A 22952-nucleotide genomic window follows, 5' to 3' on the forward strand; every position below is an offset into this window, starting at 1 on the left:
TCCCGTGTCTGGTTGTACCTGGGCGAGAGCCTGGTGCCAGGTCAGGTCAGCACAGATTGTCAGGGGACAGCTGGGAGGGCTGGGATTCCTGTGGGAGGCACAAATCTGCCCTGGAAACAGGCCACCATGGGAGAATGTCCCGGGTGAGGGGGGACAGCATCTCAGCACCCTGGGCGTGCCAGTACCCCAGGCTCAGCTGGGATGCTGTGGGATGCTGCTGTGCTGTGGGGGGACCCAGAACAGCCCCAAGCCCCACAACATGCCCCCCCGCCCCAAGCCAAGGCCTTGCAGAGTTGTGACATGCAATACTCACAGGGCAACTCAGCCTCTTGAGTGTTTGCTGGTGCTGGTATGTTCTGGGGAGGGGGGGGATGCAGGGTGCAGGGGACAGATCGCAGGGGAAGAAGTGTCCCCACTCCACCCCACAGCATCCCTTCCACCACTCGGGTCTCCCCAAACCCAGCTGAGTGATGGCATGGGAGCAGGTGGGGAAGTAGCCAAGCTGGGGCAGCTGCCACCCGCACAGGTCAGCCCCAGGGGGCTATTTCAGGGCCTGAGCTCAGCACCAGCAGCCAGGAAAGCTCAGGCCACATTCCTGGCCCTCTGGCATGCAGAGGGCCGCAGCCCCAACCGGGGTGGTTTGGGGGGGTCAGCATACTGGGGGATGACCCACCTGCACCCCCTCCTGCTGCCCTGCCCAGGGATATTTTCAGCTGGCTGCAGGAATGGGGCCAGGAGTGCAAAGCCCCAGGGGCAGGTGCTGCGCTGGAGCCCGGCCGGCCCTCAAATCCCCCAGCAACAAAATCCTCCCTGGCCCCCAGCAGCACCTGCAAGGACTGCACATGGCTGGCAGAAGGGGTCCGGACAGCTGAGTGCCGCTCCTGGACATGTCTCGAATAGTTTCCATGCTGTATAAGCACCCGCACTGCGCTTCCCCACCACCACCAAGGAGGGCTGGCGGTCCCCTCACACAGCCCGCGGTGGGGTCTGCGGCACCCCTGCCCACCAGCCCTACTCCTTGGGGCCACCCTGCACCGTCCCAGTGCCCCGGGTCAACCTAGCAGACACAAACTTTGAGATGCTGGCCACCTCCTTGGGTTGCAACCTCCCCTTCCCTGCACCTCCCCATCGACATATGCACGGAGAAAGCAGAAAATCCTTTTTTATTGATGAAGGCATCTTCCCAAGGAGCCATCCTCATCCCCCTACCGCACCCTAGAGCCTCAGGGAGAGCTGGCTTCCTTCTATGTGTAATAGGGGATGCTTAAAGTATCAAAATACTGAGAGAAACCTCAGCAAGTGCAAGAGGAGGGATAGGGTCCTGGAGCCATGGAGAGGTGAGGAGTTCCGGGCCCCTGGACAGGCACTGGGCTGCAGGCATTTAGTGGGGATGACGTGAACAAGGAGATAAATGAACTTTGAAAGCTGCAGGCTCAATACTACAGACATTTAGAAGTTATAAAGAATACTGGAAAATCTTGGAAAACAATGCAGGCACTTGGGAAAGAAAAGGAGGAGGGCAGAGAGGCAGGATCCTCAGAAAAGGGGACAAGGTGGGGGAGACCAGCTCTGGGGCAAAGCCATCTTGCACCAGCCCTGAACAGAAGCACTGTGGTGGCGAGCCTGGGCCTCCAGCAAGAAGCCCAGGCTGGAGAGGATGCTCTGGGGTGGCTCAATGCCTCCTGGGGATGCTGCAGAGGAAGAGGGGTGGGCAATTCAGCCAGCAGTAAGGCAACAGAGGTGAAAGGCGGCTCTGTGCAAGAGCGTAGCAAAGGAAGGTGCAGAGCAGCGTACAAGATAGGGCAAGACACCAGCCTTCCCCTCTCCTACCTGGAGGAGGGAGAAGAAAGGAGCGAGAGAAGGAACAACAAAGGCACGAGAAAAATTCTGAAAGGTCTGGAGGGCCGGGCCCCACCACAGGAGGGAGCCCTATGTCCCTGCAACTGGGGCTAGCAGCGGGGGCACCCTGAGCCGGTCCAGGACAGGCTCCCACTCCTAGCAGCCCCCTGCAGGGGTGCTGGTTGGGCCCTGGCGCAGGCGCGTGGGAAGGCGGGCTGGGTGGCAAAGCGGAGATGCTGGTGTGGTACCTGCTCGGGGCAGTGCTGCGCAGTGTATGGGTTAGTCCTGGTGCGCTGGTGCAGGCAGGGCTCTAGTCTACCCGAGGCAGCCCGGCGTTGCTCAAGGTGGGGTGTCTTAAATAGGAGCTGTTGTCAGCAGTCTGTGCAATGAATGGCAGGAAGGCTCTGCCCAGGCAGAGTGGTGGCGTGGGGCTCAGTTCTGCTCCTCCTCCTGCAGCTCGGAGGGCAGGAACTTGTACTGCTGCTGTACTGCCAGCTTCTTGTGTGCCTCCTCCAGCTCCCGCTCCTTGTGCAGCATCTCCTCCTGGGCTGCAATGATCTGCCAAGGGAACGCAGTGAGATGTCTCAGCGGCCCATGGCAGTGACAGACAGAGCACACCTTGCTCTGCGCCCTCCCATCCCCTCCCACCTCATGGTTCCAGAGCAGTCCCTGCATCCCAGACCATGCTCCTTGGGAGACATGGGAAAGTGCAATGTGCCCTGCAGGCAGGTCTCACATCCAGGAGGCAGAGATGGAACCTGTGCCACCCCACACTGGGCTGCACCCATCCCTTATGCAATGCTCTGCCCTTTGCACGCATCCTGGATGCTGATATGGCACAGGTGTCACACCAAGAAGGCAGGGTGTTACACTGTTAGGACATCAGGATGAGCATGATGAACACTGGCTGTGCCCACAGCTACAAGCAGCAGGAAGACCGCAAAGCCCAGCTGGGTGGGATGGGTGCCATTTCCCTGTCTGCAGCATTGTTTTGAGGCTCTTTGGGAACGTATTCTGTGTTGGTGGATGGTAGGACATGGCTGTAGTGGTGGCAGCCAAAGCTCCCCCTGCCCCACTGGAGTAGCCCCACTCCTCACCTGTGCAATTCCCCCCACCATCTTCTCCTTCACCACCACAGTCTCATCGTGGTCCTGAAAGGCAGCTGCCTTCTGTGCTGCCTTCACCAGATTATCTGATGCTCTCTTCACGGCGTTGCCGGCGGCCTGGAGTGGGAAAGAGGTGGGGAAACAGCATCCTAAGCCTGGGGCACAACTGCTGCCTTGGCAGGGGAAGCCCTGTCCCAGCAGGGCAGGAGAGGTGGCCGGGAGAGGTGGGAGCTGCATCCCTGAGGATGGCTTGCTGCCAGCAGCACTGCTCATGACCATTTCAGGCGCTGCTGCTCCCAGTCAGGCTCCTGTGGCGCTTCCCTCACTCTGCTCCCTTCTGAGTAGCAGGGAAGGGACTTCAGGGCAGCCTGGCTGACCTGTCCCAGATTTTTCCCTGAGGTGCCACACCCAAGGTCCCACTGGGATCCTTGTGTTAACCCCCAGCATGTGAGCATTAACCTCCATGCCATGGCCACGGAGGGTTAATCTCCTATGACAAAATATGTCCCCAGACATTAATGCCAGGGATTCGATGAACACATTTCAGGCATTCTCAAGCCAGACCATCAGCCCTGAATGCTCCCAGCTCAGCAATCCCAGCCTGGTGGACAAGAGCCCAGAATTATGCATGCATGCAGCTAACTAAGGTCCAAGCTACATGGAGCCTGCATCCAAGTGAACCACTGACAGTATGCAGGCAGGGAGCACAACCTTGTGGAGATGCTTCCTCTGTGCCATGGACTCATACCACAGTCCCACATGCCCCCTCTCACCACCACCCACCCTTCAAGCACCCACATGGGTGTTCAGGAGCCTGGAGGAGGCAGCTGGGGCTCAAAGGCAGCCTGGGACTCACCTGGACCCTCATCATGGCCTCTGAGTCATGGTCAGCCTTCACCTTGCAGGCCACCAGGAGCTGTGCCGTGGAGGCAGCCACCTGCTTGGCTGACGAGATGAGCTTCTTCTCACTGGCGTGGCCCTGCACTGCCACGTTGGCGGCTTCACACAGGTTGTTGGTAGCAGCAGCCACCATGTGTGCCTGCAGCAAGAGAGTGTCAGAGGGGTGTGGGAGCCTCCCAGGAGAGGGTCCCAGGGAGGACACAGGACTTGGGATGGGGACAATCAATCAGTTTTCATGCCATATCCCAGCTGGTGGGAGAGGGAGCAAGCAGTGGGGATGCCTCCTCCACGGAGGCATCCCACAAGGGCAACGCATCCTCCTTTTCGGAGCAAGAACAAGGGAAGATGTCCCCTGCCCCACAGGCACTACACGACCTTGATACTCACGGCTGAAATGAGTCCCTGGGACCACTGCCCATCATCCACTGCATTGGCTGGGATGGCTCCCACCTGTGAGGCAGGAGAGGACTAGTGAAGCACGAGGGCTGCGGGCAGCCACTGGAGAAGGGAGGGAGCCCACCACAGTCCTAGATCCACCTGCCTGTTCCATGAAAGCTCTGCATCTTGCCAACTTCAGCCCCAGGGTCCTTGCTAGAACATCCCACCCACCTTCACCTCAATGTCTCTGAGCAAGCCCACCTTCAAGGGGTCAGCCCAGGACCCCACAAATTGTGCACACAGTGCTTTGGTACTGACTCACACACTGCTCCTTTCTTTCCCCTTCCCAGCCTTACCTTTCCTTGGGCCACTAATTCTCGCTGGGCTGCTGAGGCTGCCTTCACCAGGGCACTCATAGCTGCCGCAATAGATTTGGCAGCTTCCAGGATCTGCTTCTCAAAGTCCAGGCTCTCATCTGCTTGCTGTACACAAAAACAGGAGCGTGAGTCCTACACAGGGCTGCCAGGAAGGTGGCAGGGTGCTGAGGGGGGCACACGTAGAGCTGGGGACAGGAGTGATGGCTGTAGGACTCAGGAGAGAAGGGGCTGCCCCAGAGGGGGTTCAGGTGGGGCTCAGCACCCCATGCTACCTTAGGCTTGGCCCTTGGCTTCAGCTGCTCTAGCTTCTTAGCTGCAGCCTCAATGGCAGCCGCTGCCCCCAGCAGCTCGTTCTCAGCAATGACCTTGGGGTCTTCTGGGTCAACCCACTCCATCCCTAGAGAAGACAAAAACCAAAACAGGTTAAAGCCACATACGGCTTCATTTCTGATCCACCCTACCTCCTCCCATCAGCTGCTGAGCCCCAGGCTTAGATGCTGTCCCGAAGGTGGACAGAGACATGGAACTCACCTTTCATGGCTTCAGCTGCTTGGATGAGCTCAGTGACAGAGCTGGCCACCCACTTGGAGTACCCAGCCAGCTGCTGCTTCAGCTCGTGTGTTGGCTTCTGCAGGATCTGGGGGAAAGGATCAGGTCTAAGCACCTTAGGGAGATCACAAAGCAGAGGGTGGACCCTACCTGGTAGCTCCTTCTGACCCTGTTTTGCCCCTCGCCCCCAGAATTCATCTGCCTGAAAAAGTACCACCAGTCCCACCTAGGGCCCATGGCACCAGCAGCCACACATTTCAGGCTGCTGCTGGTGCCACTGCAAAACAAGGGGACCCTGCAAGTCCATTTGAGGCGCTCCCCCCACAGAAAGAGAGCAGGAACCCCCACCCCCTGTGAGTATGTATTGTTCACTGTTTGCCATCCTGTCTCAAGCGACGCTGACTGGTCTCCTCCTGTGTGGGGACAGGACGATCTTTTCCTTTTCCTTGGCCCTGTTCAGTCCATGGTTTCTGGGACATCTTGCAGCACCGAGGTCCTCAGTTCAAGTCAGGGTCCTTCCAGCACTCAGCAGCTGCCCCCCAGGATCTCCTTTTCTCCCCCCTTCAAAGCACTTCAAGCTCCAGAAAGCCATCCCCCCTCACCGTTCCCCTTTCCGAGATTCATCTGCAAACACAAGCTGGGCATGGAAGGACCCTGGAGCCAGGTCCCAGCCCCTGCAGGGACATGTCCCCTTCCCAGAAGATCCCCCCTGCAGCTGGGATGGAGGGCAGGCATGTACACACTACAGCACACCGGAGGCCACACATTAGCTTGAGCAGGGATGAGTACAGACACAGATGGCGGGGTCCTGCCCCAAACCACGTAGGCACAGCGCCACCCCAGTGCTGGGCTGGGAACACGGACACGCTGCTCATGCTGAGGTTAGACACTGGCAGGCACACCAAGTGTCACTTTACTCACCAGCTGATGGGGGAAGATGGAGAAGAGAGAAGAAAGCAGTGAATGCTCTGGCAGAGACGTGCAGGCAATGGGGATACGCATGGGGTGGGGTGAAGGAGGTGAGATGGAGAGGTGGGGAGGAAGGCTCAGAGGTTCCAGGCCCTGCTACCATCACCACTTCATACTTCAGCCCTGCATAATTCCTGATGGACAGGCTCCTGAGGCTCCCAGGGCTGGAGGAGGCACCCGCACCCAGAGCGGCTCTCCTCCTCACCCCGCTTGGCACCTCACTTCTCCCCACCCTGAACTCTAACTGCAGTTCTCACCCTGCATTTCTCTGCTTTTGGTGATGGAGACCTATTGTTATTAAATACCAAGTCCCCATGGAGGTTCAAATTCCTTCCCCTCCCCAGTGAAATATGCTGCTGGCTTACTCTTTTGCTGGGAGCCAAGTTTTCCATTCCGAGACAAATAACTCTCTTGAACTCTAACCACTCCTGCTCGCACACTGAGGCGTTGGTTCCCAAAGGGACAGATCCAGCATACATACAGCAACAGTCTTCACTGATGCTGGGGGGTAAGGCAGTATCCTGTCCATAACCTTCCCTTCTACATCCCTCAATGTGGGGCAGGGCTCAGCGCTGCAGACTGCCCCATCAGCACCTCCTCATCCCTTCTGCTTGCTGCCTTCTGGGAACCTGCTGCCCTCTCATAAATGTGACCTCTGTGCTGGCTTCCTGCATTCACAGACCACAGTGCTGCAGAGTCTGGAGGGTTCCTAACTTTATTTGGGACTTGTGTGGGGCCATCCCAGCAAAGTCATGGCAATTGCATATGGCAGGGAGCCCCCAAGCTGACAGCAGTGGCCAATTTGCCCTCATGAGCATGTCTGGACAAAAAGCAGTATTATTAAGTCTATCATCTGCTCTGACAAGGTTTTTAAAATTGCTAAATGGTCTCTTTCTAGAGGCCATAAGCTTACTAAGATGTACCTCCAATGAATATTTCATGGGATGGACTGCATGTATGATATTCAGGAGACATTGCATGACAGATGGAAGCTTACACCCAAAATGCAGTGGAATAACATGCTTCTGCAAGTAGTCTGACCTTGGGCACTGCCACAGTATGTCATTAGCCCAATCATCTGTTAACAACAGGTCACCCAGAGAATTTCACCTAGCATTTCAGTCTTGGCTGCGATGACTTATGTGTGGCTAAAGCATCTTCCAGAAAGACATTTGATCTAGATGCAGAGTATGAAAAACTCACTGCTCTTTGTAACTGTATCCCAATGGTTATGTCTTTCAGATAAAACCATCCTTTGATTTCCCCCGTCTGGCTTCAATTTCTAGCCCTTGGGTCCTGCCTACCTCCCTCTTTGTTCTTAATCCCCTTTTAACCAACCTAGTGAAATCGTGCTGCATAACTGACCCCATGCTTGCCCTTTTTCCTTGCTTCAGGTCCAGGGCTATCATCAGATCTACAGGCACACACTCTGTGCATCCTTGCAGCAGGATCAGCTCTTACAATCTTGCCAAGAATGCAAACCACTGGAAGCACTTCACTGAATCCTTTCTTCCCAACTCTTGGTTAATCTAGCCTTAATTCGCTTCATATGAACTACACTGATCTTGTAGGACAGCTAATTAAAGCAGCCAACTGAAGTACTCGGGAGGACTAAGCTGGAGGAAGACTGGATCAAAAGAGTGCAGCTGGCCTTTACAGTCAACACCTCTGCCACTGCAGGCACTGCCTGTCTCGCACACTCTTGTGTAAGCTTAATGAGCTCTGTTTTCACACTGGCTAAGTTTCTCACTCCCACTACTCATAATGGAAGCTGCTTCAGGATTCTGTTCCTGTGTTGTAAATTTCCAGCCTCTGTTTATGGCCAGTTAATCTCCATCTGTTGTTACCCAAATACTTTTCTTCAGAGCTTGTTGATCACTCTGACATCTGCTTCTGTAAGTAATTATAGGCAGCCCTCCCATCCCTCCTCACCTTGCCTGCCTAAGCAATCAGGGAACACGGGAGGTGCTCCTTTCCTGTATGGGACCATCATGGGGATGGAGGTGAGCCACACGCTAGGTACAGGGGCAAGGAAGGGAAGAGGAATCTGGCACCTGCTTTTTCAAGACGATTTTGACATCAAATGTCTAGGTCAGGTCAAAGCAACTTTAACAGCATTAGCCCAGAGCACTGCAGCAATGAAGAGCTGTGCAGTCTCAAGGCAGCCAGCAGGTCTCTCCTTTATGTCAGGACCTGAAGGACAGGCAGCACGACCTGCGTGCCAGTGGCCACCGCACGTTACCTCCTCCCCTGCGCTCAGCCCCATAGCAGGGCTCACCTTGGGTGCTTCAGGGACAGGCAGTAAGGGGGAGCACACTAAAAGACCTCAGAGGGAAGAGCTGCAGAGCCCATAGGAAGTTGGGGATCTGGGGAGCACCCCGGTATCTATGGGTGGCCTCAGCAAACCATGGGAATGGGGCTGGGGACACTCACCACCAGCACGTGCTCCAGCAGCTCCAGGTAGCCACCAGCACATTCCCTGTCAAAGCGCAGCGCCCACTGCCGCACGTCCACGCTCACCTCCAGGTGGTAGGCAGCCTCCTGGAACCCAGAGATAGCGATTCGCATCCAGATGCCTCCCCTGCCACAATGGGGCTTGTGGAGGGCACCCGCTTGTCCCCCCAAACCTGTGCCAGCCCCACGTCCCCTGACTACCCACACGGCACCTTGCAGGCGTGCAGCATATCCGCGATGGCACAGCGGCTCAGATTGGCCGTGGCGATGACATCCTCCTGCCGACATGAGTTGCCAGCGGCCACAGCTTTGGCCATGGCCATCGTAATGCCTTTTGTCATTCGGATGAAGTCTTCTGGGGTTGAGACCTGGGCAGGAGGCACTGAGGAGGAGAAGACCTGAGAACAGAGAGTCAGGGGTGAGGCTCAGGGCAGCAGGAGGGCAGGAGGCCAGCCACAATGCTGTGGCTGTACTCACCACCAGCTCTTGATGGATGTGCTCTATCGTGGCCTCCAGCGCACGCTTCCCTTTCGTGGCCTCGTCCTCGACAGTCTTCACCGTCTTCAGCAAGGAAGTGACGTTGGTGACCATCACCTGTGGAAGGGAGAACAGAACTGGGAAAAAGCCCCAAGAAAGCTCTGGAACGCTGCCAGCACCTGTCCCTCCCTTTGTGGTTTGGTCCCAAACTGTCCCTTCCTTCTCCATACTCCACCTCATTTTGATCTCCCACTTTGTGTTGTGCCCTACCTTTTATGTGTCCCCTTGCCCTGACTACCTCCCAGTTGTCCTCCCATCCCTAGACAGGCACAGAAGCACCTTCCTGCTTTTTCTAGCCCTCCTGCCCCATTCCCTTCTCCCCATTGCGCCCCAGTGCAGACCTTGGCAGAGTTCTTCAGCTGGTAGACAGTGGGGTCATCCCCAGCTTTGCCAGCAGCTGCTTTGGTGGCACTGATCAGGTCCCCAAGTGCCTTGGCCACATCCTTCACAGCATTGATCAGAACCACCTAGGAAGAGCAAGACCAGGGTCATGGCTTGCTGTGGTCACAGTCAGGCTGTAGGTGGTGTGGCCCAGCAGCAGAAAATTAGGGCACCCCAGAACATGCCATATACATGGAGTTCAAATCAGCCAGTATCAGCTCTGTATGAGCTGGAGGGGGAAACAGCCAGTATGACCTGAACTTGCAGGTCTCCTTGGAGCTGGTCCACAGCTTACAAAGATGCAAGACAGAGGGACAGAGCCTGCCCCACCTATCCTCAGCTGAGCAGGGGCTGGCCAAGGTGTTTTACCCCCCACCCTGGTACCTGTGGTCAGCAAAGGTTTCCGAGTTCTCCTGATTGAGGATCCCTGCTGTGGCAAACATGATGGTGGTGTCGAGGTCAGCGATGATGCCAGAGACGGCGCTGGCAGCAGTGATGCAGGCTTGCGTCCCACGGTTTCCAGCTTGCAGGGCTGCCAGTACATGGGACACCTGCATGGTACGAGCAGGGTGACTGAGTGAGGCAGAGCAGGCTCATGCAATCCCCACCACACACCTCTGACACCTCCCCAGGATAAATCAATCCAAGGAGAGGTCTCAGGAATTGTATGGTCTGGACACCCCTTCTTAGCTTCCGTTTATTTTTATCTCATACCTATCATGCTTGGGGGTGCAGGAGACATTGGACTCTGCTACTTTCCAAAAAAATAAGGCTAGCACCTTATCAGAATGTTACAGCTCATTCCTTCTGTAAGCGCTAAATTCAATTTCTGCACTTTGGCAAGCACTCATAAGAGAGTAAGTTTCCTGATGGAAAGTAAGGTTGGAAAGAAAGAACCTACAAGAGGCCCTGGGCATGCAGACGTGCCAGACAGTATGAACCAGCATTTGTTTTGCTTTTGTAATCTTGCTTGCAAGCATTGCAGCTCTACCCTTATCAGTTGGATTTTTTAAACCATTTTTTGTATGTTATTAATCACTGTGCTTTTTAGACTGGCTGATGGGCAGGATGCTTTCCATTGTACTAGCAAAAGACGCTGGGGATATTGATCACCTAGCATGAGCTGCAGGCTTACTAGAGACGCAGCAAATGCTACACACACCTCTGCAATGGCTGATTTAGAGAGCCCTGGGCTGCCACCAAGGTGTGGAACAGTCTTTCTCGGCAGGCCATTACCAGCACTTCAGCAGGTAGCACCCGGCCATTGCAGTTACCCATTGCAGCGCAAGTTGTTGTTATGGTGCCAGGAAGGGAACCCGTCCCACGCCCCACCAGCTGAATTGTGCCAGGGCAAGCATGGCCGAGAGAGCAGACAGAGCCCAGCAGGACAACAAGAGAACCCAAGGTGGAGGCTCAAAGGGCACATGGCTCAATCTGGCATTCCTCCCAGCACCTGCCTCCACTCTCCTGTTACCTGCTCCGGGACCCTTGGGGCAGCTCACCTTCTCGGAAACCTTGCACGCACTCTCTATAAGCTCCTTCTTGGTATAGGCATCGCTGGGGCTACACTGCAGGGCTCCAGCCTTGGTCACCAGGGTGGTGCAGCCGTGACCCAGCTCCTGCACCCGGCACTTGATGTGGGAGCCGATCTGGAGGCAAATGGGTGCATGAGAGAGCCTGAAGGGAACTAACCCCTGCACCCATCATACCTGATGGGACACACCAACCACCCCACCCAGCTCCTCTCCACCAACCCTCTCACCTCCTCGGTCTCAGCGGTGAGCGCCACTGGCTTGGCCTCTCGCGCCAGCTGCCCATAGTCGTTGGTCAGCTGGTTGGCCAGTATGCCCAGCTCGTCTGGGTTGGTGGTGGATTTGGTGACCTGCCGATGGAAGAAGAACAGGGCTCAGGTGGGCCCTATGGTAGGACAGGTAAGCAAGGAGGACAGCTGCCCTGCCTGGGTGAGACTGCAGCACCACTTTCTGCTTCCTGTCTCGAGTGGGGGTGAATAGGAGTGCAGTGGCAGCCTTGCTGGCCCCTGCACCCACCATCTCCTGCACAGTCACTGCAATAGCCTTGGCCGTCTTCACCATCGTGATCTGGTAGTCCACAAAGGTCCCCTCTGGCTTGCCCACTGGCCCCTCATCCAACTGCAAGAGAACATCAGGAGAGTTTGGCTCCAGCCCCTGCCCAGAGACACTCCTTGATTACAGCATGGCAAGAGACTTGTGCTTCCCTGCTTGGGGTTATGCCCACTATGGCCCTGGGCACTCCCTCCCCAGACTGGCCCTCAGAACTCCAATGGGGAAAGATCTAAACATCTTCCTGCATCTCTCCCTGCCTCTTTGGTTGCTCAAGTGCAGTGCCTCTCCTTCCCAAGCAGGACTCAGAGCCAGCATCCCAAGGAAGACAAGAAACGACAAAGTCCCACATAGGGTTTGACTCTGACTTCTCCTTTCCTTCAGCCCCAGCCCTCTCTGTGTTCCCCTCACCTGGTTTATGGCCTGGGTGATGGAGTCCACCATGTCCCCGACAACACCTGCAGCGCTGGCTGCCTCGTTCAGTGTGGTGGTCAGGTCCTCCGCAGCCTCCTTCATCTGCACAGCTTCTTCCAGAGCCTCCTGTGTCTGGGCAGCTTGCTGCAAGGAGGAGATGGAATGAGAGAAGGAAGCTGCCCCCCCAGCAGGGACACCAGACACTTGCTATGGATTTTGGTGCCCAGCATGCATGTATGACATGTGACAAATGTCTGAGGCTCACACTGTTGCCACATGCACCTCCTGCTCACCTTGGGGTTCCCACCAGCCTCCTTGGCGGTGTACAACATCTGCAGGGCAGATTCAGCCAGCGTTTTGGTCTGGTCCAGGAGGTTCATCTGCTGCTGGTGGTTGGGTGTCTTGGAGGCAGCACTGATAGCTGCCAAAATGAGCGGCTCAAAGTACTGAGCCATCTGGGACACCTAGGGAAGAGCAGTGTCAGTAGCTCCTAGCACACGCTGGTCAAAACCTCTCCTCCTGATGTGGACTCCTCCATACGCCTGGTGCCTGAACACCCTCTCCCCATCCCTCCCCTCCCATTACCTTGTGTCCCAGCTGTGAGGCCTCAGCCCGCGCTGCACTGGCCACAGGCTCAATCAGATTGTTGATCTCCTGCACAGCTGTAATCATCTGGTTGTGTAAAGCCTGTTGAAAAGAGAGTGCATGGCAAGGCTGGCCTCACTGAACTCTGCTAGAGAGGAGTTAACCTGCTGCTATTAAGCAATGCTCCAAATTCCTGATTTCATCGCTAAACAAGTTCTGTCTCTAAGGGCTGTGTGACCAGACAGCCCTTCCCAGGTGCAGCACAGCCCTGCTCTGTTTCACTGAGACAGACATGCAGCAGGGACACAAAACTTGGAACAAAGCTGCTCTATCCAGCACTAGGCTGGATGGATGCAGGCCTCCTGCTAAAGACCCAAGGAGGGTTGCCAAAGCCCTGTGTGAAAGCAGAGGAAGCCAGCAGGGGCTCCAGAAAAGGATGCTGCTGCCCCCCACTTACCTCCTGGGAGATGCCTTCTCGAGGGGCCAGCTGCTGGCTGATGGCTTCAAGGGAGGGCTGGTCTACCTCCTGCATACACCTGTTCAGGATGTCAATGGCCTCATCACACTCCCTCTGTCCAGGAGCTTTGTCCCTGCATGACAGATGGATTAGCATTGTACCAGGCTTGCCTGGTGCTACGCCACCCCTTTACCACACAACTCGACTGGTGCTGGTGGGGGGCAGGACCCCTCTCCTCAAGCAATCTGGTGTTAGAGCCAGGCACCACAGCCCCACCAGCCTGTGCTCACCAGCATGTGTCTCCCATCAAACCATTTCAGTGCTGCAAGAAGGACAGCACCTTCCATCCCATCCCTTGCCTGCAGCAGCCAAGGAGAACAGGAGCAAGATGAGCCAAAACATCATCTTGGAATGAGTCCAACTGGGGGTACTGGTCAGTGGGGGCTCTGGCCAAGCACACCAGACTGGCTGAGAGGGTCCTAGCCTGCCCTCACCTCATGTTGGTGATCAGCTTCTTGATGGAGTCTGAGACGGTGCAAGAGTGGCTGGCCAGCACTGACCACTGCAGTGGGTCCTTGGGGTTAATGGCCAGGGAGCGGTCAGTCTGAATGAGGCCAGCAGAGCTCTCCAGCATGGTCTTGGCAGACGAAACGATGGGCTCCATGGTTCTGCATCCCTGTGCAGGGAGATGGTGGCCCAGTGACATGGATGGACAGGCATGCATGGGAAGTTACCCCTTCTCCTCACCCAGGAGCAGTCTCTTGATGCCCAACGCTTGCTGCTGCCTCCTCATTGCACCCTCCAGACATCAGCTCTGCTCTGGGTCCCATCCCACGCTCCGCAGGGACTGGCGCTGAGGCATGCAGCTCCTCCCCACCCTGCAGCAGCTCCCACCACAGGCAGGCCACTCCTCCCTGCCCCGGTGGCACCCCACCTCAGGACTGATCTGGGCAGGAACAGTGGCAAACTCCGGGTTGGAGGCGAAGGCTGTCAGGTTGTCCATGGCCTCTATCAGAGGAGCTGTGGCGGTGCGGCACCGCTCCCGGTTCTCCTAATTGAAGGTGCCGTCCAGGGCCTGGTGTGCAGGAGAGAGTGAGCAGTTATCCAGCCCTGAGCATGCCCCACATCCCACCTACCCTCCCGTCTCTACTCCGCCTGCCTCTGCAGGGCCACCCGTGCTGCCCCAACACACCTTGATGGTCTTCACTAGGTTGGTGGTGCTGTTGGCCACCTCCTTGGCCGACTGGACAAACTGCCGCTTGGCAACGGGGTTGGCGGTGCGGAAGGTCAGGCGGCACGTGTTGCACAGAGCCGAGGTGTGCTTAGCCACAATGGTGGCTGCTGACAGCACTTGTGGAGAAGAGCAGATCGAGGCAGGATCCACAGCATCTCCCCACTCTTGCAACACTCCCTTTTAGGCAAGAAAATGCCCATCACGGTGTCCCACCTCATACTCACCTGTGACTGTGTGCAGGCAGGGTCCACTAGGTTCTGGCAGGCCATCTGGATGGCTTGGTTAGCTCTGGCAAACTGAGTGGGGTCTACCAAGCCCTGCTGTCCAGCCTGGCTGTTGGGATCAGAAACTCCCACCAGGTAGGCAGCCTGCGAGCACAAGAGAGGCAGTGAGGGCTTGTGCCAGGGCAGAGGCAGGAGAGGGCTCCCAGCACCAGGCACGATGCATGGGGATGGGACTGAGCGCGTCTCACCTGAGCTGCTGCCTCTGTCAGCCCACAGAGAGCTTTGGAGGCAGCGCTGACGGACTCCCTGAACTCGGGCAGTTTGCTGTTTTTGGCATTCTGGGAGATGCCAGCCATGGACTCATCCAGCACCTGCAGGATACACAACCACCAGCTGGAGACCACCTCCTGCCTGGTGCTCCAGCCTCAGAGCTCACTGTGCTCCACCAGCTGAGCATCTAATCCAGAGGAAGACACTCACCTTGGAGTTCTCCATGACACTGTCCAGGCAGTTGAAGTAGGACATGTCATTGACAGCCTGGGTGGGGTTCTCCAACAGCTCCTTCACCGCCTAGAGAGACAAGGGTGTCGTGTCAAGGGGAAGGGTTTGCACTCTCCACATCCCACACCTTGCACTCACAGCTCCTTTTTGCTCTCTCCTGCCTCTTATGGCACAGAGGAGCTGCTCCTCTCCCCACCCCAGACATCTCAGCACCCAGCCAATTCCAAGCCCCTGGCCTCCAATTCTCACCTCCAACTCCCTCAGGGCATTGTCACACTCTTTCTGTCCTGATGCCTGCTGGATGCACATGGTGATCAGCTGATTAATGCTGTCAGTCACAGCCCTGCCAGGACAGGGGAGAGACATACCTGGATCAGTGCCAACTTCACCGCCCAGAGCTACCACTATTGCAAACACCTTAACCTGGCTGTGGAACATGTCCTGGTGTAGGAAATGGGCAGAGGTTCTGTCTGGAGGACATTCCTACCTGCCCAAGGGTCTGTCTCTTCTGATAAGACTGTGATAGAGCAACAAGGTCAGGATGACGTTAGATAAATGGTCTCAGGATGGCCCCATAGCAAGCTGAGCTCCATGGAGGCAAACACCAGGACTCGTGAAGTTGCAGACCCAGCACAAACTTTGGCACTTGACCACCTCCCTCCATGCAACCTGAGCAGTTCCTCCTACCGTACAGCTGCTGCCAGCTGATTCTTGTGGTTGGGGGCTGCAGGGTCAGCAGAAAGTGCCTTTGCTGCCAGTAGCAGCTTGCTGGAGGACATGGAGATGCTCTTCAAGTTTGACAACACCTGCACCTGGTCTTCCTTGTTCTGCAAGGAGCCAAGAAGAGTAGTCACCTACAGCAGGTTCCCAAGCTCCATGCCCACCCTGGTTTTCTCTGGTGGTTTCCAGGCTACGCCAGTTCCCTTCACTCAACTCATCTACCGGCCATCAGCAGCAAGTGTTTGGTGACAATGATCACTGAATACAAGCCACTTCCTCCCCTGCTCTTGCTATTTTGCCCCTCTCCAGACTCCATCTCACAAATGGTGTTAGCCACAGCTGCTCACAGCCTCCCACAATAATCAGGACTGTCAAATGGGCGTTCACTCTCACCGGGCACAGGCTGGCCATCTCCACTCCTGCCTGCAGGAACTCATTGAAGCCCTGTCCAAATTTGCCTGAGGACTTGGCCAGGTCCTGGGGGGTGCCCCGTGATGCCTGCACCAGCTCGTTGGCAGACTGGTTGAGTCCTGCTGCTGCCTGGTTCAGCTGGCTCTGTGCCTCCTGGAAGGTCTTGGTGCTGTGAGGGAACTGGAGGCAGGGAGGGGGTCAGGAGCGACAGAGGAGATGTGGGAGCTGGTGGGTGAAGGTCTAGCACCCTCACACATCTGGGGCCATTCTGGAGAGCATCCAGCACAGCCGGTGCCCACCACAATGCCTGCCCGCCCCCCTCAGCCCTGGGCTGAGCTCACCGAATCCACCAGCAGCCTCTTGTTTGCCTCTCCCACCATGCGAATGGCAGCATCCACATCCCGCTACCCGGGCAGGCAGTTCACACAGTGGTTCAGCACTTGCAACACCGCCTTGGCCACCTGCAGAAGATGAGAGTGGTGGCTGTCTTTCAGCCATCCCCGGCAGCCTGCCCCAAGCCTGCAGCCACCCCATGGGCCCCAGTCCCACCTGGACCAGGCACTGTTGGCTGTTGGGGTCTCTGGGTTTGGCCACCGCTTTTCACGCCTCCTCGATGAGGTTGTTGGCCTTATCTATGATGTCGCTGGCACACTTCAGAATGGCACCCTGTGCCTGTGGGTCGGAGGTCTTGGCTGCCACACCACGGGCAGCCTGGCTGAGTGAGCGCAGTGCCTGGGCCACTTCCCGGGCAGCAATGCCTGCCGTGGGGGAGAGCGGTCAGTCAGTGAGAGCCTGGCCCCTTGCTGGGGCCCAGCTGAGGCCTGACAGCCAATACCTGTGTAGTTCTCGTTGCCCTGGGCCACCTCGCCCAGGAGGTGAGCAATGACAGAGGTGACGGCCTTGGTGCCAATGGAGAAGTGTGCCCCAGGTCCTGGGCACACTTCTCCATATGCAGAGCAACCAGTGAGCAGGGGTTACACCTTACCCAGCCAGCCCCCAAAACCCTGTGCCTGCTGCCCTGTGTGCCCTTACCGTCTCTCCCAGCAGAGGCTTGAGCTTGCCATCCCTGGTGGCTGCCTTGGCCTCCTGAAGGTCCCTCTCCAGGCTCTGCACCAGGCCCAGTGCTGAGTCGATCTCCAGGGGCCCACAGGCCTCCTGTGCCTGTGTCGGGGAGAAGGAAGAGCAGCTTTGCAGGAAGCTCGGCCCACAAGGAGGGCCATCCCCGACTGCCTGCCCTCTGCACTGGGTAGCCGCCAGCCTTTCACCTTCTGTGCGGCTGTGCGGAGCTCGGCCAGGGCCGCAGCCAGGTTCTTGGCACACTGGCTGAGCTGCATGGTGGAGGCCTGGTCAGTGATGGTGGGCACTGTGGCCTTGGCTGCAGCTACCATTGTGAGATATGTTCATCTGATTCGTGTCAATAGAGAGCAGTTCTGTCTGTCTCTGGGTCCTGCACTGGCAATTTAATTCTTCTACAGATGTGGTTTCTTCCCTTTCCTCCCACAGATGTGGTTTCTTCCCTTTCCTCCCTGTGTCCCAGTCTCCCCCTCATTATAGTCAAATTATCAAATCTTCAGAAATATTCCTCAAATCCATGAGCCTATTTGCTTTCGTTACTGATTCTGAACTCTTATTCCTAACAGTTACAGCTTTTTTGCCTCCTTTGTGGTTGATTTAGCACTGCTATAGATGTGACTGGAGTGTCTCTGTGGATGGCCTGTGAGGAATGATTTAACTACTCGTGAAGTGTCAATAGAGAGCTATTTGTATTTGTATGTTCTTTCTTTGAAGTCTCTGATGTCTGGGGGTTTCAGAACAACTGCTAACAACTAGTAACTGTTATGGCTTCTGAATGGGACACTATGCAAGCCCCTGATATCTGGCTAGGTGGCCAGGAGATTAAGGAGAAGAAAAAAGAAGCTGAAGGACGGCTAGGAGACAAAACTTGCAGGGGACGCTGTGTAAGCTTTTGACATGCTGCCAAGGAGTACAAAGGGGAAGGACAAGAAAAAAAACCTGAGAGGAAGACTACGAGCCTTCAGCATGAAAGACCCCCAGAGACCCCCAGGGGGACCACCGGAGACTGATATGCATGCTCCAGTAGGAGGGTTTGGATCCCGGAAGCTAATTATAATAACCCAGGTGTTTTTTTTTTAGAAGTAGTAATAAATATGTATCAGCCTAGGAGCATAAAAATCAGCTGCTTGATGTAACTGGTGTGCGTCCTGGTGGAGCGGAGACTCCCGGCGCACCCAGCGCTGTTTGCTTACCTCTATTCCTTTAATAAATTGTAAACTTTGATTATAATCCTATTTTGGGACTGAGCGATTTATAACACCATCTTCCCACTGGGCTGTCAAAAGAAGGAATGAGACAGGGCACTACGCAGTTGTCTCCTACCTGCCTACGGCCAACAGCAGGTTTGGGGGTACCTGCAGGAAGTTCTGGCTGGCGGCAATGAGAGCCAGCTGGGCGCTGGGGCTGTCCGGCTGCAACTGGCTTCCTCGCACACCCTGCACCAGCATGGGGATCTGATCTGCCACCACCTGCGACCAGAGAAGAGGGTCACTGTGGGCACAGATTGCAGGTCCCTCTGGTGAAGATCCCACCTCCAGCCATGCAGGCTCTGGGTGCCGAACCCGCCCCCCCTGCTGCCTGCAGCACGGCCATCTGCAGATCTGACTGCTAGTGGCTGTGGAGAGGGACTTTTTGTCAGGGAGTGTAGCAATAAGACAACAGCTTTAAATTAAGGTAGGGTAAATTTAGATTAGATATAAGGAAGAAATTCCTCACTTTGAGGGTGGTGAGGAACTGGAACAGGGTGCTCAGAGAAGCTGTGGATGCTCCATCATTGGAAGTGCTCAAGGCCAGGATGGGACTTTGGGCAACCTGGTCTGGTGGGAGGTGTCCCTGCCCATGGCAGGGGGTTGGAACTAGATGGTCTTTAACGTCCCTCCCAACCCAAACCATTCTGTGATTCTCTGATCCCAGGACCATTGATCAAATGCTCAGAGAGAGTCAGACATGAACCTAGCCACTCAAAAGCCTTCTTGCAGGCATCCTCCCCGGAACCCAGTACTCTGTAACAAATCCTGGAAGCATCCCTAACTCATTTACAGATACCACACCCTACTAATATTTTGCTCAATGTGCTGCATGACACTAAGTCAAGTTTAAAAACCTTTAAAAAGCCCTCACACTGTATTTGCTGGAATAACTGTTCTCCTTAAAATAAGGCAGCTCAGCACAAACACGCTAAATGGGAACATAAACTACAATTCTCACAGCAGCTTTTCCCACCATTTTGCTCAGAGGCCTGCAGGCACCCAGACCCACTGGGAGTGGGGAAGTGCCGGGACAGGGGCCTGTGCCCCCCTGTGCCCCTTACCTTGCAGCTCTGCACCAGCTGCTGCTGCACGACAGGGTTCTTGTTGGAGGCAGCAGCATACTGTGCGGCAGAGATGGTCTGGGTGGCGGAGGCAGCCGCTTGCTTGGCCACATGCTGCCAGGGGAAGGCAGGGATCAGCTGTGGGGACAGCGTGGCTTGGAAGCTCCCCACCGCAGACCAGGGTCCTGCTCCCCTCTAAGCTTCTCCTGCTGTGCCTCTGCCTGCCACAGAATCACCAGCACCTCTGGTGCTGGAGATCAAGTTCAGCACTACAAGGCAACACAGTGTGAACATGGAAAAGGGGGACGCTGCTCAGATATTGTGATAACAGCAGGAAGCAGTGGAGAAGTTTCTACTGGATGCAGCATGGAAACGTAAACTGTACAAAAGGGACATCACCTCTCCAGAAAGCATTGGGATTCAGACTCCTGGCTAGGAGCAGTTCGCATACCGTCCCTGGTCCCACTCTGCCTCCCCTGCCCAGTGCTCACCTCCAGCTTGTGCACCAGCTTCTTCTTGATGGCATTCTGAGCCGCAGCATTGGTGGCCATGCAGAGCCCCTCTGCTGCCTCCCGCAGCCACTGCTGCTGCTCCTCACTGTCCAGGTGGGCTGCAGCTCCCTGGGCAAAGCAGAAAAGCCATTTCACCTTCACGCGACCCCAAATCTCTCTCATTTTCCTGCCAGCAGCTACTGTGTTTGCTCATCAGCTCAGTGCAGGACCTCCCTCTGGAACCGTACACCTCACCCTGGAGCTGTGCAGAGCATAGAAAGCAGCCCCTCTGCTCCAGCAGCTCCTCCTGTGTGCCACGAATCTTTGCAGCCTCCACCATCTTGGCAGTGGCATCGGCCAGGATTTTGGCTGCGCTCAGCAGCTTGCGCGAGTTCTCCAGGTCTGTCTCTCCCTCTGCATAGGCTTTGATGGCGTTGACGAGGTTGGAGGTGGCCTGAGCCAGAATACGAGCCTGCCGCACCATTTCCCCTGGGACAGAAAGGAAGGGTGGCCATCAGCAAGTCCCAGGGGCTCCCTGATACCTCCCCACTCCACCACACCAGCCTCCTGTCCTTGGTGCAACCCTCAGGCACAAGACCACAGCAAAGGCACAGCAAACGGGCATGGAAGCACAGCCCCAGAGAGGCTGCTCCATCTACCTGTGCTCCTTCAAGCCCCCTACCCACTGTGCTCTTCCCCAGGTGCCACCAACTGCTCACTCTCACCTGCATCACCCATATGTTCTCAGTGACACTGAGGATGGTGTCAGTGGCCTGGTCATAGCACCCGATGGGCTGTCCCCCCGTGGCATGCTGCTTGATGTGCTGTAGCAGGTCATTTAGGGCCTGGTTGACAGTGGTGGCTGCCATCCCCACCTGCTTTAGCAGCTGGTCATCGCTGGTGGTTGCCTTGGAGGCCTCCACACAGCTCTCTGCTGACTTAGCCACCAACTTGCTGGCCTCGATCAGCTGCTCCTGGCACACTGGGGAGCTGATGGTGGGAGCCACGACTGCAGGGGAGGACAAAGCCCAGGCAGCTGCTACCATGCAGCTCCTGTTCTCCACCCGGCAGCCCATAGCCCAGATGACCACTGTCCCCAACCTCCAAAGAGGAGAGAAACCGGGACTTCTGGTCCCAAACCCAGTGGGGTGAGGGTTGGTGCCGTTTACCTTGGTACAGGCCACCAGCTGGGAGGTAGAGAGGGCGCACTGCGTAGCAGCCGAGATCACCTGCGCCTGCAGCACCGAGTCCTCCGTTTTCTGAGCCACATTCTTGGCTTTGAGTACCAGCGCTGTGGCAGTGTTGGCTACAGCCTTGGCCAGCTGCATGAGTATGTCCTGCAGGGATGGAGAAGGTCAGCGCAGGATCTACCATGGAGCCAGACACGGCAGCTTGCACAGCTCTCGTGAAATATTCAGCAGGGAAACGATCTCAGGGGGCCTTTCTGCCACCTCAGCCTTGCACCAAACTCCTGAAGCAGCTTGTGCGGCTGGCAACACCTCAAGCACATCCCTACAGTGTGCCACAGCCTGAGATGCGGCAGCTCCTGGTACCAGGACACTGCCCTGGCTAAAATCACCTCCAGGAGCAGCTCGGACAACCTTCAGCATCACCTGTGATGCTGCCACAGGAACAACCTGCACTGCATCCCTGATGGTACCGCAGCAAGAACCTGCGTCGAGGCACCGTGCTGCTGGGATGCCCTGCCAGCAGGCAGTTTTCCTCGGAGGATGCCCGAACCGACAGCACACTGCAGCCATCAGGACTTGCCCTGACATCATGCTGCTGGCATCCACCAACAGGAGTGCTAAACAGAAGGCAATTGGGGCACCGAGTGCGAGGCAGGGAGTTCGGACAAGGCGCTTGTCACATTAAGAGGTGTAGCTGATTAACCGTTATGGGCCCGGTCGGATTCAGGGTACTGAACTATCACAATCACAGATTTCACCAATAACGCATTAACCATCTGGGGTTCAGTCGGATTCACCAATAACGCATTAACTGTCTGGGGTCTGGTTGGATTCAGAACACTGAACTATCACGGTCACGGATTCACCAATAACGTATAACCACCCTTACCCTAGTTGCACTTAATGAGAGCTATAACAATGCAATCAAGTGTGATTTATTACAGCAACAGGTACACAGGTTCTTTGGATTGCCAGCGATAGTGACTGTCTGCAAAAGCAAGCTAGCATGCATGAAATACACAGGTGTTACAGGTGTTCAGCCTAGAAATAAACACGTTAAAAGGATCTTGGTGTGCACAAGAACAATCGAATCCCCACCTGGTCACAGAGCCTAGCCGTGGTGTCTCCACTCCACTCTACGCTCCATACTGTTCCTTAGAGCTAGCACAGCAGGTTCCCCCAGCGCGATAGCATCTAAGGTTGGAAGCCTAGGGAACGCTCAGGTAATTCAGCTACGCCCTACCCTGAAAGCCTCTTCAATGCTGTACATTTTCTTTAAAATGTGAATGTTAGTTTTATTTTCCTAGTTACTTCAGGCAATTACACCACAGCGCTGTGCCCAAGGCACAGCTCCCCAGCTGCTGCATGGGCACCCTCCCGCTGCAGACAGGAGCTAAACTGCTGCCAAGCCCCAGTTCTCCTTCTGAGGGCTAGCTTGCAGAGCGTAAATGAGGCAAAACCACCACCAGGCTCTTGAGCAAGCTCTAAAGCTGCACCCTGCTACTACAGTGAAGCCTCTGGCTACCAAGCAGAAATGTCACACTGCCTCCTCACCTTCTGCAAGCAAAGGCTGCTCCTGCTGCCATCTATCACCCTTCCAGCCAGGACAGCAGTCTGAGAGCACATGCACCGAGCTCGAGCCCTCAGTTTCCAAAAGCACAGCAGCTGCCCAAGGCAGAGAAGCAGCCCCCAAGCAGAGGACCCCAGAGGAAGGAAGCAGATATACTTGAGTCTGGTGGCGGAGGGGCAGGCTGCCCTGCACATCGTCC

General features: G+C 56.0%; 1 pseudogene across 1 annotated transcript in view; it reads right to left on the bottom strand.

Annotated features, from left to right (window-relative positions):
• Positions 1–1146: 1146 nt before the first annotated feature.
• Positions 1147–22952, bottom strand: part of LOC311426485 (talin-1-like) — a 31831-nt pseudogene continuing 10025 nt past the window's right edge. Inside the window, exons 17-55 of the transcript XR_014698948.1 lie at positions 20719–21330; positions 20316–20482; positions 19994–20122; positions 19503–19616; positions 18547–18660; positions 17383–17502; positions 17150–17278; positions 16953–17066; positions 16667–16875; positions 16459–16578; positions 16100–16297; positions 15674–15813; positions 15236–15329; positions 14966–15055; positions 14734–14856; positions 14482–14629; positions 14220–14377; positions 13962–14102; positions 13522–13703; positions 13028–13160; positions 12571–12672; positions 12279–12449; positions 11983–12129; positions 11539–11640; positions 11253–11372; positions 10993–11139; positions 9867–10041; positions 9676–9719; positions 9451–9576; positions 9050–9166; positions 8785–8970; positions 8552–8659; positions 5132–5237; positions 4873–4997; positions 4580–4705; positions 4233–4295; positions 3802–3984; positions 2937–3062; positions 1147–2397 (exon numbers count right to left, since the gene is read on the bottom strand). The product of XR_014698948.1 is annotated as a talin-1-like (transcript). The remainder of the gene's footprint in view (positions 2398–2936; positions 3063–3801; positions 3985–4232; positions 4296–4579; positions 4706–4872; positions 4998–5131; positions 5238–8551; positions 8660–8784; positions 8971–9049; positions 9167–9450; positions 9577–9675; positions 9720–9866; positions 10042–10992; positions 11140–11252; positions 11373–11538; positions 11641–11982; positions 12130–12278; positions 12450–12570; positions 12673–13027; positions 13161–13521; positions 13704–13961; positions 14103–14219; positions 14378–14481; positions 14630–14733; positions 14857–14965; positions 15056–15235; positions 15330–15673; positions 15814–16099; positions 16298–16458; positions 16579–16666; positions 16876–16952; positions 17067–17149; positions 17279–17382; positions 17503–18546; positions 18661–19502; positions 19617–19993; positions 20123–20315; positions 20483–20718; positions 21331–22952) is intronic.

This window comes from Aythya ferina (genome assembly GCF_964211825.1).
Source record: "Aythya ferina genome assembly, chromosome: W".
Classification (NCBI taxonomy): Eukaryota; Metazoa; Chordata; class Aves; order Anseriformes; family Anatidae; genus Aythya; species Aythya ferina.